This window comes from Nannobrachium achirus (assembly GCF_963921795.1).
Source record: "Nannobrachium achirus genome assembly, chromosome: 2".
Classification (NCBI taxonomy): Eukaryota; Metazoa; Chordata; class Actinopteri; order Myctophiformes; family Myctophidae; genus Nannobrachium; species Nannobrachium achirus.
The window spans coordinates 14,892,263-14,910,753 of NC_137811.1; positions in this window are offsets into that span (position 1 = coordinate 14,892,263).

Consider the following 18,491-nt stretch of genomic DNA (forward strand, 5'->3'; position numbering starts at 1 on the left):
TTTGAATATTTCAGTTGTAGGCAACGGCTTTGTTTAATATGAGTTAATGTTGTACTGGATTATGTTTAAGTGATTTGTAGTGTTTAAATATTTTCTTTTGGTTTTCCCCCTTTGTGTCAAGAGTGGTCTGATCAACCACTACCGTAATTGCCGGACTTTAAGCCGCAGCTTTTTTCCCATGTTTTGAACCCTGCGGCTTATACAACGGTGCGGCTTATATAAAGATTTTTACAGCTAACGGCCAGTAAGTTCGTTTTCCTATGGTCTTTAACAAGTATTTATATATAGATTTATACAGCTAACGGCCACCAGGGCAGTCTAGCGGGAAGCAGGAAGGACACCTGCAGCTTATAGTCAGGTGCGGCTTATATATGTAAACATTTGTTTTTTGTTCTAAATTTAGCAGGTGCGGCTTATATTCAGGTGTGGCTTATAGTCCAATTACGGGTATATATGTTCCCCTTGTGTTTCATTTTGGTTAGGTATTGTCATGCTGTGCAGTTGTCTATGTGACCACCTTAAAGAAATAACCTTAAAGGAATGTTTGGATCGGGAGTCTGGTGTAACACACAGGTTCTGAACCTGGTGAGAGCAGGAGAGGACCTGGTGAGACGTAGGAGGGGCCCGGCCAGGAGTCCACCCATAGAGCCTAGTTCTTCCATGCGCCAGAGTGGCCCTGCCCCCAATCCAGGCAGAGTAGTTCCGGTGCAGCACATTGAGTGACCCTGGTCTTTCCCTAATAGGACTGATCGTGGATAGCTACTGGGACGTAAGTCGGGACTTGATCAACCCCGGCTGGGTCACCTGGGCGAGGGTGTATGATGTTGCGAGACCCGAAACACCCGTGGACCCCAGGCTACATCACTGATGATACGTCCCAGTTGCATCCTCGTGATGTTTTTATCATTATTAGTTCTATTTATAGTGACTCATAGGAATAGACTATGTGACAACCAGGAATAGTTTGGTGACCACCGGAGAGTCGGTTGACGGCCGGAATGTAGATGGCACCCGGGAGCAGGTTGGGTTAGCGCCCCAGCCTGTGTCTTCCGTGAGGAAGAAGCCCAACAAATCCACGGTGAGGCCTTTAGGAGGGCCATTCAAGCCACAAGCGGAGCCTGCAGCACCACCTTGCCCAAGTGGAGCTTGCAGTACTACCACTGGCCAACCCTTGCGGCCCAACCACCTGCAGCAGCTGAATGGAATGTTTGGATCGGGAGTCTGGTGCAACGCACAGGTTCTGAACCTGGTGCTAGCCGGAGAGGACCTGGTGAGACGTAGGAGGGGCCCGGCCAGGAGTCAACCCATAGAGCCTAGTTCTTCCATGCGCCAGAGTGGCGCTGACCCCAATCCCGGCAGAGTAGTTCTGGTGCAGCACATTGAGTGACCCTGGTCTTTCCCTAATAGGATTGATCGTGGATAGCTACTGGGACGTAAGTCGGGACTTGATCAACCCCGGCTGGGTCACCTGGGCGAGGGTGTATGATGTTGCGAGACCCGAAACACCCGTCGACCCCAGGCTACATCACTGATGATACGTCCCAGTTGCATCCTCGTGATGTTTTTTTCATTGTGATGTTTTTTGAGCGGTGGTTACACCGTCTCCTATACGTGGCCGTGTGTGTATGCGTGCGTGTGTGTGTGTGTGCGTGTGTGTCTGTATGTAGCCTGAAGTACCTTTTTTGACCACACATGTTAAGGGAGGGGCGCTGTTGTTCAGGCCAGACACACACACACACACACACACACACACACACACACACACACACACACACACACACACACACACACACACACACACACACACACACACACACACACACACACACACACACACCCCACACACACAGGCACCCCTCCCCCCCCACGACCACCGCTCAGTTCACACGGGTGTGATTTTTTCATTAAGAAAGAAAAATACATTTTATGAAAACTACACAAGTCTCACTGTGTCTCTTGCCGACCAACTTTGGTCCCTCACACAACACCAAGCCCATTTTTCCTACAAAGCATGCCATTTAACTGCGATGAATAATGTGCCATTTTTACCTCTCCTCTCTTCACAATTACTACTTCGTGCATAATCTCCATACCTTGTAAACTTTCACAACTGTACTCTGGAATTTCAAGGCTTCGTGTTTATTTTCATTAAGTCATGCAACAATAAAGACGACCTCGCAGCAGTATAAGGCTACTTTGCGAAGTACAACAACCACACATCAATAGTTACGCATCCATTGCAGCTGCACGACAACTCATCTTACGACGACGACTGTTAATCCAATTGCAGTTGTCTACACAAGGTGGCAGGTGGCAACATTTCACCAGTGCTTGGAGGTTGTGTAAGCACTGGTGACGGCTCCTGCTTCCTCAGCCCGGTGGGTCCGCGCCTCCCACCTGTCACCCCACCATTCAGGGGGTCCCTGAGCCGGTAACCAGGCCCACCGGAGCCTCAAGGAGCAGCAACTACCGATGTAGAAGATATACAAGCTTGCGTTCCTGCACAACGTGCGCTGCGGGGCAGCCGAGCGCTCCTCGGACCCCCGCTTCTCAGGGGAGCTCCTGGGGGTCCCTGCCTTGCCTCCGACCCACCACCGGGGGTCCACCGCGCCGTTCGCGGACAACCGGCGCCGTTCCCCATTAATGAATTGTAGGCCTATACCTGAACAAATTAAATCTGAAATGTATTGCTGGCCGCATGCAGTGCTTATAATTTGCTAATGGGAGAACACATGCTTTCTTTAGGACAGTGCTTTTCAGCCAGTGTTCCTTGAGGGGATCCCTTCCCAGGTTGTCCCCAGCTAATTGAGAGTTGGTAACCAAATGGACTACCGGTAGGCTACACTGTAAGCATAAAACAAACAGACCCCCCATTGTAAGCATAAAATTAACCCAAATGAACACATACAGGTCCATTTGGTTTCACATATACAACTCTTCATAGCTGACCGTGCGCAATGACATTCACTCCATTCACTTTGTTTGTTTAATCCAATATGAAATAGCTTGCAGTCTTGCACGGAGCCCATCTGTCTGTCTGTCTGTCTGTCTGTCTATCCATCCATCTTTATCTGGCACGGAGCGCATGGTGGCACTTGCAGAGAAAAAAGAAGAGCCAAGTCGATCATGATCATCATAATAAGTTATTAACTAATAGGCTATTGCCCCGCATAAAAATAATCATGGCATGCATGCGAGCGTGCTGTGGTGCCATTGCCAGATCAATGGTTGAATATGACCATGCCCATGGTTTCATTAATTTGATATGGCGGCGACAGACACTCACCCACACTGGAGATTCGATGGTTATCAAACATATAATTCTCCGAATGTCTATCTGTCTGTCCGACTGTATCTCCACGGTGGCTGGAGCAATTGATCTGAATCCGCATGACCATTAGCATATGAACAGACTTGACATAACTGCGAAGCCCGTTTGTCACTTTCACAAATTGTATGCTGTTATTAGCATTTTTATGGTTTATCTATTCTGCATCTAGCATGAGGCATATCTATTCTGCATCTAGCATGAGGCAACATTTGTAACCAAAATATTTGCTTCTGGGCCAGGGGTCCCCAGAAGTAAAAAACAACACAAACAACACAATATCTTTTTGGGGGTCCTTGACATGACACCGTTAGAACCACTGATATATAGCATATGTTTTCCAGAAAACTGCTTTACAAGACCTGATTCAAGAATGCTGTGTCTGCTGGGAGGAGTGTGTGTGTGTGTGTGTGTGTGTGTGTGTGTGTGTGTGTGTGTGTGTGTGTGTGTGTGTGTGTGTGTGTGTGTGTGTGTGTGTGTGCGCGCGCGCGTGCGTGCGTGCGTGTGTGTGTGCGCGTGTGTATGTACTTTCAACATATTTTCATGTTATATTGTTTTATTATATTACAAATTGATGCTTTTTACATTTTGCTGGGTTCTCCAACATTTCTTCTGTTATAATTTGAAGCACATCTTTGAACGGGTAGGACTAGTTATATAAAACTAACTTATCCGGGCCCAGCTCTGACTGACGCGCTCCAAAATGGGTTGCAGGCGGCGCGGCTGCCTCTCTCTCTCTCTCTCTCTCTCTCTCTCTCTCAGAGAGAAATGCACTCACTATAAACCTCATTATAAACCTCAAACCGTACATATTATTATTAGGCCTATATTATTACTGGTTGTGAGTGTACAATGGTGGCAGCTATAGGTGAGAGCGCAGCACACATTGAATGGCTTCGGGATTCCCATAAGGGACTGGACAGCTGTGCTCATCTCATCCCATGGACACCTTCTGAAGACTTCAGTTACTATTATGGACAGATTAGCATAAACCCCATGCTGTTTTGCTTGCCTTATTGCCTTTTATTTTCCGACATTTGTATCCAAAGCTGTAGGCATTTGATTGCTATGAATTAATATTGTATTTGATACATAAAATTATCACCCACAAGTTATGAGAGTGGAATCCCCAAGTTATGAGAGTGGAATCCCCATTCCGCCAATGCGTTTCAATGAGAATGGAGTGTTTTTGCAGAAATCCTCTACTGGCATGAAACAGCACCAGTCTCATTTAAATGTATTGGCGGAATGCATGGGGAATCTCATAGATACTTTGATGTGTGTGCACCCTTACAAGTAAAAGTCTGTAATTAAAAATGTACTTGAGTAAAAGTACAAAAGTATTGGGATCAAAATATACTTAAAATATACTTATAAGTAAAAGTACAAAATGTTTGAAAATAGCAGATCTACAAGCTCACAATGCATCAACGTGTTGTGAGCTTGTAGATCGTCAATTTTCAAATAGCTTAGGTATAAAATAGGGCTAAAGTGGTTAATGTATATTTTATAATATAATCATGTATATCTGTAACTAGTAACTAAAAATAAATGTAGTGGAATAAAAGTACAATATTTGGATCCGTAATGTATTGGAGTAGAAGTAAAAGTATTGGAAATAGGAAATACTCAAGTAAAGTACAAACACCTCACCTCACACCTGCCAAATGGACCCTTATTCTTCTGTAACTCTGAGAGTGTAATAATGGAACCCTAACAGGTCTATTTCTATTTGGTTCCATCATTTATTACACATCTGAGTTAAATTAACATTGCTTTTACTATAAACTGGAATTCCAGATATATCAAAACATATCATTTCACGTAACAAATAAACATTGATACTGGTGTGAATGGCCGTCATTAGCTCCCTGCTGTGAAAACATCCTGTCCCACTTAAGTCGGTAAAGATCAAAGGGTTAGTTTAGACACTTTATGAGAGAGAGAGAGAGAGAGAGAGAGAGAGAGAGAGAGAGAGAGAGAGAGAGAGAGTCCGCACAAGGTTTTGGTGTTCAACTGTTGAACTAACCATAATGTAAAAAAATAAGCTAATAATAATAATATTCAGTTTGATGTTTATAGTGAGTGCATCTCTCTCTCTCTCTCTCTCTCTCTCTCTCTCTCTCTCTCTCCGAATGTCTCCAAAATGAGCATAATTAATAGGAGACTAAAAATAAAGCAGTAGCCTACTGTTTGCTTTCATTCAGAGACATGACTTCAGACATTTATTTAATGAAGGCTGCAGGTGCGTTATGATAGATCATCTATAAGTGAAAGTGAGAGGTAACCTACACATTTATATGAGTCTGTCTGTTGTATATATGAAACTAAATGGACCCGTACGTGTTCATTTGGGTTAATTTTATGCTTACAATGGGTGGGTCTGTTTGTTTTATGCTTACAATGTAGCCTACCGGTAGTCCATTTGGTTACCAACTCTCAATTAGCTGGGGACAACCTGGGAAGGGATCCCCTCAAGGAACACTGGTTGAAAAGCACTGTCCTAAAGAAAGCGTGTGTTCTCCATTAGCAAATTATTATCACTGCATGCGGCCAGCAATACATTTCAGATTTAATTTGTTCAGGTATAGGCCTGCCCTACAATTCATTAATGGGGAACGGCGCCGGTGGTCTGCGAACGGCACGGCGGACCCCCGGTGGTGGGTCGGAGGCAAGGCAGGGACCCCCAGGAGCTCCCCTGAGAAGCGGGGGTCCGTGGAGCACTCGGCTGCCCCGCAGCGCACGCTGTGCAGGAACGCAAGCTTGTATATCTGCTACATCGGTAGTTGCTGGTCCTTGAGGCTCCGGTGGGCCTGGTTACCGGCTCAGGGACCCCCTGAACGGCGGGGTGACAGGCGGGAGGCGCGGACCCCCCGGACTGAGGAAGCAGGAGACCTCCAAGCACTGGTGAAATGTTGCCACCTGCTGGATTGTGTAGATAACTGCAATTGGATTAACAGTCGTCGTCGTTGTCTTAAGATGAGTTGTCGTGCAGCTGCAATGGATGCGTAACTATTGATGTGTGGTTGTTGTACTTCGCAAACTAGCCTTATACTGCTGCGAGGTCGTCTTTTTTGTTGCATGACTTAATGAAAATACACACGAAGCCTTGAAATTGTGAAGAGAGGAGAGGTAAAAATGGGACATTATTCGTCGCAGTTAAATGGCATGCTTTGCAGAAAAAATGGGCTTGGTGTTGTAAAAAATGATCCACAAACACGTAGAAAGATTATAATTTTTTCTGCGAATGACATTTTTCTTTTTGCGAGGTTGTTTTTTTTCTGCAAAGTGTTAGACGAAACAGATAATACGCACGAGTAGCCTACATATTTCTTGCGAGGTATCTTTTTTATACAAGGCATCGAGATTGAGTACAAAGTTGTAATTACGATGAGAGGAGAGGTAAAAAAAGGGACTTTATTCGTCGTAGTTAAATGGCATGCTTCGTAGAAAAAATGTGAATGCAAACACGTACAAAGATTATATTTTTTTCTGCGAATGCTATTTTTCTTTTTGCGAAGTCGTTTTTTTTACGTGTTTCATTTACGAAAACAAAAGCACAATATGCACATGTACCATAGTGATTTCTTGTGAAGTGTATAATTTAAAAGACGAAACACACAATACGCACGAGTAGACTGAAAAACCTTACGAATGTCTGAAAAATCTTACGAAAAAATAAAGTCCAATAAAAACTTCCATATTCCACGGGTTGCTGTCAACCTGTGGGCCGAGACACCCAGAGAGGTCCCCAAATGATTTTTTTGAGGGGTCCACAGATGACAGTGAAGTCTTTTTAAGGACTTATTAAGAGCATTTTAAAACCGCAACAAAGAAAAGAAAAAGACCATAACCTCATGAAAACAAAACAACAAAAACGAACGATTCTATAAATAAATTGACAAATAATATACGAAAGAGGCAACATTTTGAAAATAGCTGATCTACAAGCTCAAAAACTTTTTTTTTGGGTACCCATACAAATTTAAAATGTTACGATTATGAGGGCAAATGGCCATGACCTGAGAGCAAGTTGAACATGACCTGTAATTGCCCGACGGGCAATTGCCTCTGAACTAAGACTGAACAAAGACTAGTATATAATTATAAGTGGTCGTAATGGTGACACAGATGCCAAAGAATAGATAGATATACATCCAATCTTAATTACTTCCTGTAGTAAAGTAAAAGTACAGTACAGTAAAACATTTAGGCCAAAAGGATATCTTGCGGACTAATTTCCAATGTGGTCAGACCGTCATATACAGTAATAACTATTATCATGGTCATGATATTTTTTGACAAGGTCATCATAAAGTGGAAATACGTACTGTGGTGTGGGTGGTCTTCAGGTTCCTCCTGTTTAATATCAATGCCTTCATTTTCCTCCTGTTTAATAGAGATGTCTTCAGGTTCCTCCTGTTTAATAGAGATGTCTTCAGGTTCCTCCTGTTTAATAGAGATGTCTTCAGGTTCCTCCTGTTTAATAGAGATGTCTTCAGGTAACTCCTGTTTAATAGAGATGTCTTCAGGTAACTCCTGTTTAATAGAGATGTCTTCAGGTTCCTCCTGTTTAATAGAGATGTCTTCAGGTTCCTCCTGTTTAATAGAGATGTCTTCAGGTAACTCTGGTTTAATAGAGATGTCTTCAGGTAACTCTGGTTTAATAGAGATGTCTTCAGGTTCCTCCTGTTTAATAGAGATGTCTTCAGGTAACTCCTGTTTAATAGAGATGTCTTCAGGTAACTCCTGTTTAATAGAAATGTCCCTGGCTGAGTCTGGAGAGTTCATCTTCACCTGCAGTCTGGACTCCACACACTGGTCTGAAATGAGGAATGTGAATAAGGATTTTAATAACTAGAAACGAAACCTAGTGGAGAACAACAATAATGTTTGCTGAAGGTAAAGGCAAAACCTAAGCTCAACTCTAACGTATGAACCAGGAGTGCAAAGAATCATTAAAAGAATTAAAGGGAGTTCTGTGTAAACAACGTTTTCAGAATATCCTTGTCATTATCGACACTGAAAGTTGGCCATGAGCGAACACAGGCTGATTAGCTATCGCCATATAAGGACGACCCTAGAGTATAACTGTGTATTCACTCTTCCATAATATCATGGGCGTTGAAGTTTCAATATTCAAATGGGTGCCCGTCTTTGACCACGCCCCCCCAGCCAAAATGTTAACTGTTTTACTGCTACAGACGTTCCCGTTCGCCCCATTTCTCTGTGTCGCGTCGCGCCAATACGGCCGTTTGTTCGTTTACCTTGTTGATGTCCGTAAGCTGATGAGGGGTCGCGCCGCCGTGTACTGTAATCACATCGCCCGCAGTGATGGTCTTAAAAATCCCTTATGCGTTAACATCAACGGAGACCAATTCTCTTCCGTGTTGATTTCTCTGGCCCTGTGGCTCTGTGGCCAGAGACTGGTCTCAATGGATGGCAACACATAACGGCCAAATTCACATTAATTCTTGCATGACGCCGCCCTCTGCTGCCTGGTCTGCCAAAGTGCATGTTGCACAATCCAAAAAGATAAAATAAAAATAAATAAATAAATGTCTATCTATCTACTATAACGTCGCAAAGGTAAGCCGCTTTTTGCTGGTGCCAGACCCAATAAATAAATAAAACATCTGGCAGTAAAAGAGTTAATAATGGACTGGAAGGCTAGTTTGCTAATAGACCTACCAGTGGTGGAAAAAGTAGGCTACCCACATGTAATACTAAAAGTTTTAGTTAGTAGTATCACTACAATATAGAAATACTACAAGTATAAGTCCTGAATTCAAAATGCTGGCATGCCTACTTGAGTAAAAGTACAAAAGTATTGGTAGGCCTATAAAAAAAAGCAACGTAGCCTACAAAAAGGAAAAGCTACAATATTTAGGCTAAATGTATTTAGGCTACATCAATTAAATTCAATTCAATAGAGCTTTATTGGCATGAGAAAACATACGTTTACATTGCCAAAGCAAGTACCGGTATACTAGCCTAGTTCCAGACGCGTGATTCCTAAACCCACCAGGATTGAGTTAAGACCCGCCTCCTCTCGATAATCTTAAGTATGAAAGTGCCCATGAACGTTAGTGCATGCTCGCTCAAGTGCAAAGTAAGAACCTACTACCTACTGATCCATTACAATAATACACGCAGCATAATAGGCCCAAAGCCATATCCAAACCATAACAATTTAACTGATAATCAGTAAGAGTTTTTATTTTGAGCACAGTACTGACAAATTAATAGCTTTCTCAGTACGTTTTTCTCTTTAGCAAAGTTACAAAGTTTTCCCTTTATTAAGCACAGTACAATTAAGTCAGTTCCAAGTTTTTTTTTAGCACAGTTTATTTTGAGCACTGTAGTGAGAAATTAATAGTTTTGCATTGTGCAAATGCAGGCTTTTCTCAAGTACAAGTCTTCATGCCTCTGACTTTATCCACCCTCCATGTGTCAGGCAGGGATTTCAGCCACTCCTGGAAGTCCTCGCGTTTCCGCGAGGCGGGTCTTAACTCAAGCCTGGTGGGTTTAGGAATCACGCGTTCCAGACCCTGAATCGCTAGCCACACCCCTTAAAATTTTTGTTTTGGCGATTCAGGGGTCTAGAAGTGCTCTCATTGAAGAGGCCTTCCTCGTTCGAAAATCCGTACGGTGAATCAGCGTCTTGTGATCAGCGTGGGTGGGGGTTTCCCAGAACTCATGTGCGTTTCCAAGTAAACCAGCGCCGCCGCCGTACCGTGCATCGCGTCGCTGTAAAATGCGGTAAAATGCAATCGTATCGATCTCGCTATGAAACACCAGTAGCAGGCATTTATGTTGTGTTTGATTACTAGTTCGTAGTGCTCCTATTTGGCCTGTTTCTTTGGTTAGCAAGTAGCACTAGCAAGCAACAGATTCAAAATAACGGCACAGTTCGGCCAGTGGAGACGCCCCTCTCGTTCCGCTTGCCTCTGATTGGCCCGTGGCGGCACCCGGGTGGGGACGCTGTCATCTCTGTCAGGCACGTAGCGTGTTACTTTAACAATAACCCGACACGTTATAAGTTATCTTGAGTATGACAGTAGTTCTGGTTTTAATGTTAAAGTAAAGGCGAATTCAAATAAGCTTTAAGGAAATGCTGAGTAGCCTATGAACGTTAATTCACATTTTATGGTTTCCTTAATTGTTTCCTACAGTCCATGTTTTACAACTGTATTACATTTTTGGCTGTTGTAAATAAACAGTTATGTCTTCTAAGTTATGTCTGCATTTTCTAGTAGTGAACAAAACAAGACAGTATATTTTTATCTTTTCAAAGTGTGTTGTGAGCCGTTTTCACTAATTCTAATTTCTCTTTACGTACCATGCAAACCCATTAAAAAAACAACCAGCACAGAAGATAAATAAAATGAGAGGCCTTTCAAAGTACAGGTGTCAAGTTTATTTTGAGCACAGCACAAAAGTGTCAAGTGCAGCTAGGCTTTAACAGTTATATGCGTGTGTGTTGTTAAGAGGGGCGTCTCTATAGAGTATAGGGGCGTCTCCACTGGCCGAACTGCGCCGTTATTTTGAATCACGCGCTAGCCACTAGCCAGCCACACATAACAACACTACTCATGTGTTGTCAGACGGTGAACCAATCGCTGAAGACTGCCTCTTTTTTGGCAACGCCTGCAATCGCCTTCGGTGGAAGCGAGTTCAGATTGAATAATGGAGTGAAACGAAATGTCAATTCAGGCTGAGTGTCAGGCTACCGGTATCCAAAATAAAATAAAAACAGTTGAGAAGAGGTAAAATGTAGGTATATACAGTTGGAGGAGTACAGCATTAACAGATTAAAAGTAGACATTATCTCAGTTTAAAATATAATCTGTGGGTGATAAGTCAGCAGTTTTCATCACTACATTGAAGTTGCTGCTATTAAACTTCAAACTTTTATTTACCACACACACTCTGTTTTTCAATACTTTTCGGTAATCATGACATTTTGTGAGAAAACATACCTTTACATTGCCAAAGCAAGTGTCAAAAAATAAAATAAAAACAGTTTAAAAGGAAGAACAAGGAACATATACAGTATTACCCTGGAGCCAGCCTGTTCGCTCCGTTCCCCGATTTCTTTTATGTCTCTCCACATCATGATGCGAGAGACATAAAAAAAATCACAGAAAGAAGCGAACAGGCTGACTCCAGGCTAATACAGTATATGCTATAGGACAGTTAGAGGGGTACAGCATTAACAGAGCTATACATCATAGAAGACAGACAGCCAGGATGTGGGGGCGGGCTTTGACGCTGTCCGAGCTCTACTCAAATGAAAGGGACAATGCGAAGGTGTGAAATTGGCCGAGTGCCAAGAATGCTGTTTGGCGAGAAATCAATGGTTTCATAGCTGGGTGACTTAGCTACCAGGCGTACCCTATATTTCCGCCTATGCATAATATGCATATCGGATATGTCCATATTAGGCATGACAATTATGAATTGATGAAGGTAGGCTAGTCTATAACGTGGCCATGCCCTGGATATTTTGTGATATCACAAATCATTCTCGCCATTAGGGCGTCTTACTGGTAATAAGGAGATATTATGTGGCGTGAAGCATTGTAATATTGTGATGTCACAGGCCATGCCTGCGGGGCTATTATGTCACGTGTAGTAAGGCGATGTTGTGACGTCACGGTCCATGCATGCCTCTAGTAGGCCTATAAGATGTATTCGAGAATAAATTGTCTCCGTTGACTTCAATTAAAATGTTAACTTTTCACAAATATGGAGATGTTTGACACCAGGAGAACATGGTGAACAGACATGGGAGGAGTAGCTTGTTTTGCCAATCATTTGTAAACTGGAAAGTTACTTTTTCAGCTAGCACTTTAATTATTAATAATAACCTTTTTTTCACATCAAATTGTCCAGCATCAAAATATGTTATTGGTCTTTTTTTATTAGTTTGAAATATTATGAATATAATAAAATATGATAGAAATGTTCCTTCTTAACGACTTCACCACTTTTCAACCTATCTTCTTCATATAATTGGTCCTCACTAATGTTCACGATAAAATAGCACAAATGTTTTCTACTCGGTCTGTGCTGATTATTCTTATTATTTTATTTCAGGATTAAAACGTCTGCAGTTTCTACCAGCTTGGATTCCCCTTTGTTTCTGGACTTATCCCTCCCTCTTACACAGTAGAGATGGGATTTATGGTTCTTTGAAGTGAGCCGGATCTCTGGGATCCGTTCCTTTCAAAGAGACGTTCAAAAGACTGGCTCATTTTAGTTACTTTGTAGATTTTGATTATAATTACAAATAACTTCAACCCTATATACATTTATTTCTGACATACATATAGGCATATACCTGCCATTTGAAAATAGCCGATCTACAAGCTCACAGTGTGTTGCGTTGCGACGCATTTTCAGCTTGTAGATCTGCTATTTTCAAATGATTTTTCAACATTTTATTAATTGGATTGATTGATTGATTGATTGATTGAAGACTTTATTAGAAGAAGTTTGCATTGGAAAAAGTACTGTTTCATGACGGTACACTACAGTTCACTGGTACAATGTCTACTAAAAGGAGATCCTAGAAAAGACAAAGCTTATTTCCATACGAAACCATTGAAGTATCTCATATAACATTGAATGACAGACGGATAGAACACAGTACTATGCAGTAGATATAGTCAGGAAAAAAGGGGAAAACAATTTAAAAATGAAAAAATAGAAACATACAGTACAAAGAGGGGTCGGGGGGGGGGGGGGGGGGGGGTTGTTGCTTTACCAGTTGCGAACGGCTGCTGCTTGTAAGTGGTTTTTCAGGGCGATTTTAAAGAATGCTAGTGATCCACACTCCTTTAAGGCCTTCGGTAAGGCATTCCACATTTTTGTGGTATAGCAGAAGAACGAGTTCGACCCTTTCTTTGAGGTGACTCTGAGTTGAACGTGAGCTGTGGCGCTCAGGCGCTGCCTCTGGTGTTGTAATTATGCTTAACCTTTGGAAAGCCTGTGAAACAGGACATTCTGCATAATGAATACTTTCTACTATTGGTAGCAGGCTACTTTAATTACGTTTGTCTGACCACTGTTCATTAGAAAGGAACTGACTGCAAGCGTCAGACTCTTCACTACGTTTCATTTCGGGAAAGAGTCTGATCCTGCGGATGGAGATTCTACTTCAGCGGGGGCGGGCAAAAGCCTATTGACGTCACACACACACACACACACACAGTACACACACACACACACACACACACACACACACACACACACACACACGCTTAGAGCCCCCGACGGCGACGTGGCGTGACATTGCAAAAATACGTTATTTCTCATAACATACATAACATATTATATGACTGCATGTTTACGTTAGTGCAAAATGGTATTAAAACGTAATGAAACGGCACTATTGTATAGTTTATTAAAAGAATTCGAGTCGAGTCTGACTCCGCCATGACAGTTTTCACGGACCAATCAGAGTCCACTAAAAACTCACGTGGGCAGAAGAGCACCAATCAGAGTCCACTAGGGACTCTCGAGTGGGCAGAACAGCTCCGAAGGGAGGGGGCTGGGAGGGGGGGGGGGGGACCAGCCTACCACGTGCCTCAAGTCTACAGCCCTGATTGTCCATTCAATTCGCCCGCTCCTCGGGCGAGCTTGAAATAAAATAAAGTATCTCCGGTGTCAGTCCACACTACACACCACCCACCAGCAGGGGTGGTGATGTGCGGACTGATTCATCAGGCTAACAGCAAACCGGAGGCATCTTCATTTCAAAGAGCCGTTCAAAAGACTCGATTCGTTCGCGAACGTCCCATCTTTATTACACAGACCGACCTACACACACACACACACACACACACACACACACACACACACACACGTCGAAATATCGAGATTTCCCCCCCGTGGTATACCTATTTAACTCACTCACTGTTTTCTCATCCCCAAATGCCAGGTTGCTCAAAGTTGTCCTCTTTGTGTCTTCAGCTTGAAAACGCCAGAATGTCCCTCAAAACGTCCAACTGGGTTAAGTTAAACCTTCACTAGAAAACTACGTTTGTTTAAACTACAGATAGCTGGCATTAGCGTTAGCCCACAACGTCTTTGAACTGTGTGTAAATTCCTCTCACTTTCACAACGTGTCAACACTACATAGGCGCCGTACAGACATCGAGGCATCTGCGTCACGCATCATCATCTTATCGTCTGAGAATGGCCACTGGAGGCGCCGTACTAATGCATTCTCAATGCAAGGTTGTTTGGTGTTTTGTCGTTGCCGTGTCTCAGGCTGCGGTTGAGCTAGAGACACGGCAACGACAAAAAACCAAACAACCTTCCATTGACAATGCATTAGTACGGCGCACCCAGTGGCCATTCTCAGACGATAAGATGATGATGCGTGACGCACATGTGTGAGCACGGCCCTAGACGTCAGGCAAGGACATGCGCTGAAACTATTAATTACACAAACTGGTTTGTTCACTGAAAGTGAAAATAACAATAACACATACGTGTCTCTATCACGTTTACAGCTGTGTTCCTTTGTCAAATCTACTCTGGCAAATCTGATTTCCGGTGGACAATCTCTTCAGAATAAAAGCAGTCTGGAAGCCATTGAAAAACGACTAGGCCTACATTAAAAATATAAATTAAGCATTTAAACAAAGCTATACAACGAAAATCATGTTTCGGTGTAAAACAAAAATGTTTTAATAACAAATATGTGGCCCGATGTACAAAAAGTCCCATTTTCAGACTATAGTAGTGGGCACTGGACTGGAGACGGCTCTTTGTGTCTGCACTTTTGACACACACGCACACATCCGGGGAGACCTCCTCTGCCACACCACACGCTCCACTGCGTGATTATGGATCCCACTTGGAAAGATGGATAACCACGCCCCTGACTCATTTTTGAAGCTTGTGATTGGCTGAACCGGATGTAGGGAGCGCTCCGTTGTAGTCACTTGGACCGCGCAAGGTGCACCAAAATCCAATTATCATTGCGTTTATCGTGCGCTTGCCCAGGCCGTAAATAGAACGATTGCATTCACCACGGCTTCGTAACTCGCGCGGCCGGCGCCCTGGCCCGCTCTTCGCGGGCACTCGCCGCTGGCCTTCGCGCCGCTTGCAATGTCGTGGACAATAACTGAAAACGAGCGCTCTATGCCGTTTCCATCCATCTTTCCCAGTGGGATCCATAATCAGGCCTCTGCCTCTCCACTAATATAGTCTGGCTGCCCCTGATGTCTTTTATAGGGGGTAAAGGTTTGGGGCCCATTCACCTTTTATTTGGGTTTGGGGCCCATTCACAGTATTATATAGAAAAAAATAAAAAATAAAGTGGCAAAGTGAGTTTAAGGTTGTTTAATGCAGTGGTTCTCAACCTGTGGGTCGGGACTCCCTAAATTATTTTGGGGGGTCCCCAGATGATTAGCTTAATGTGAAACATTGTTTTCTCACTCAACAGTAAGCAAACCATCATAAAGTTTAGGTGTAGGGTATCTAAACATTTCTAAAGTGACAATTTAAGGCCATTTTAGTACCTCTAAAATGACAAATAAAACATTGGCTAAATTGTCAAATATTAGAGGCATGTAGAGCATGTAGATCTGCTATTTTCACAATTAGCAGTATTTCACAATAGAACCGTGTTATACAAAATGCTATGCCTCAACTCTTAGTGCTCGTCAGGGTGAGGGGTCCCATGTTAGAATATGATCATTTTGGGGGGTCGCGGCCTGAAAAGGTTGAGAACCACTGTTTGGATGTATGTGCTGTCAAGGCCATAAAGTAGTTTTTTTGCCACTCAGTAGGCGTTCCCACATAACTTCCGGGTATATGATGATGATGTCACGCGCATATTGATTAAATAAACCAAATAAACTACATGAGTATTTATAACTTAATGCTAATATTATGTTGATTTCAGCCCATATGTTGCTCAGCTGTCCACCATAGAAACACATCTGGAAGCTACTGACAACCAAGTGCACAAACTGAGGAGTAGCCTAAGTATATGTATTAAACATTATGTTCTAGAATGAAGACTGAATACTGTCTGAACAAAAAACAAAAATATATATTTGAAACAAGTAATGAATAGTTGTGAATTTAAATCAGACTCCATAGATAGACAGAACCCCATCCCAAAACTCTGGGAAACATTTAGGTAACATAACAGATCCACGAGCTCACTTTTACTACTTTGTCTTGTTGAAGCTGATAGTTGGATTGGATGTAAGCTGCTGGACTGCAAGACAACACAACACTGTAAAAAATAAAAGTTGAGAAAACTCAAAATTTTAAGGCAACAAACCTCAGTAAACTTTTAAGTTAGACAATCAAACATAAAACTTTAAGTTTTGCTTAAATTGGTTTAGTTGGTGTATCTTAACATTTTAAGTTGCCTCAGCTTTTATAATTTTTGCTTAACTTAAAATTCTAAGTTGCCCTAAACTCAAAGGTTTTCTGAAGTTTGTTGCCTTAAAATTTTGAGTTTTCCCAACTTTTTATTTTTTACAGTGAATGAGTGTTGTATTTAATTAAGGGTAGCCTATAATACATGCTTTTTATTGATATTATAACCAATATGATAATGTTATGTGTTGAGAGACAAACCAAAGGTGGCCCTTTCTGCTGGTTTGAGGAGTGAATTTTATGGTGGATTAGTTGGATCAGTTAGTTCTGACGCCACTGTGGTCTACAAGAATGTCATCACTAACATCGGCAATGCATACAATCCAACTACAGGTAGGCCTACAGTAGGTTATGATTTATTCATGTTATTTAACGTCTATAGAATCAATTAGTTTCCTCAACTCACATCTATCGGTCTCAGAGATTAAATACGTAAGGTGTGTTTCCTATTTAAACCATTAAACAGGATGAGATGAGAGAAGTTTAATATCATTGGTTTTAATAAACAATGATAATAATGATTTTTATCATGAATTAACAATTATATAAATCAGTGGTTCTCAAACATTTTAATATCAATGACAAATAGCAGATCCACAAGCTCACAACGTGTCTCATCACAATGTGTTGTTGTGAGCTTGTAGATCTTCTATTTCTAATAGTCACGGTTAAGATGTTTAAACTGGTTTTGTATGAATATGAATATGTACAGTATTTGCTGGGGACCCTGGAACCCCCTCAAGGACTCTTGGACCATTGAGAACCTCTTTTTTAAAATCTTGTCACACTGTGTGTGTGTGTGTGCGTGTGTGTGCGTGTGTGCGCGTGTGTGTGCGTGCACATGTGCATGTATGTGTCTTGGTGTGCGTGTGCATGTGCAGGTATCTTTACTTCAGCATTGAGAGGAGTTTATCGGTTCACATTTACTGCAGCTCACTACTGGTCATCAGCGAATGTGATGATCCAGATGTACAAAAATGAACAGCAACTCATTTATAACTATGGATACAATAGTGGACCCTGTCATATCTATTGGGAATCTCATATCTAATGCAGTGATCTTGAGGGAAACAGAGTTGGTGGGGCCAAGCTCTATGATGGCGGAAAAGTTTCATGCGGCGCTGCACGCGTGTTACATCTCCTGTTTTTTTTTTTTTTTTTTTTTAACAATATGTTTATTTAGTTTTTTTTTTCCTTTTTTTGAAGACACACAAAACCACACATATACAATACAATAAAAGACCACAATCAAAATTCAGACAAAACAAAAAAGCATACAATATACAAAAAGAAAACACAAAAAGCAAAACACCTGACATCAACACAACACATAAGAATATAAAATAACTATGATACAGAGAGCACATACAACACATCAACATCCAGACTCCTATGACACAAGGCCAGGCAAACGACCGTAGAGAGAGAAAAGGGGAAAAAAAGCAGCTACCCTACTCCCGGTTCCTCCATCAAATAGGAAAGATCATTTCCCCTAACATACTGAATAAAATTCCCCCATATTTTCTCAAATAGCTCTTGTTTGTTTTTAAGAGTGTATGTGATTCTTTCTAAAGGAAGGCACAAAGATAGTTCCTTAAACCACTGAGCGATGCTAGGTTTCCCTGTCTTTTTCCATGAAAGGGCGATAACCCTTTTGGCTTGTAGGAACCCAAGGTCCAAAAATGTTATCTCGCAATTTTTTATCTTATGGCCAATCGGGTAAAGGCCTAATAAGAACAGTTTTGGGTCT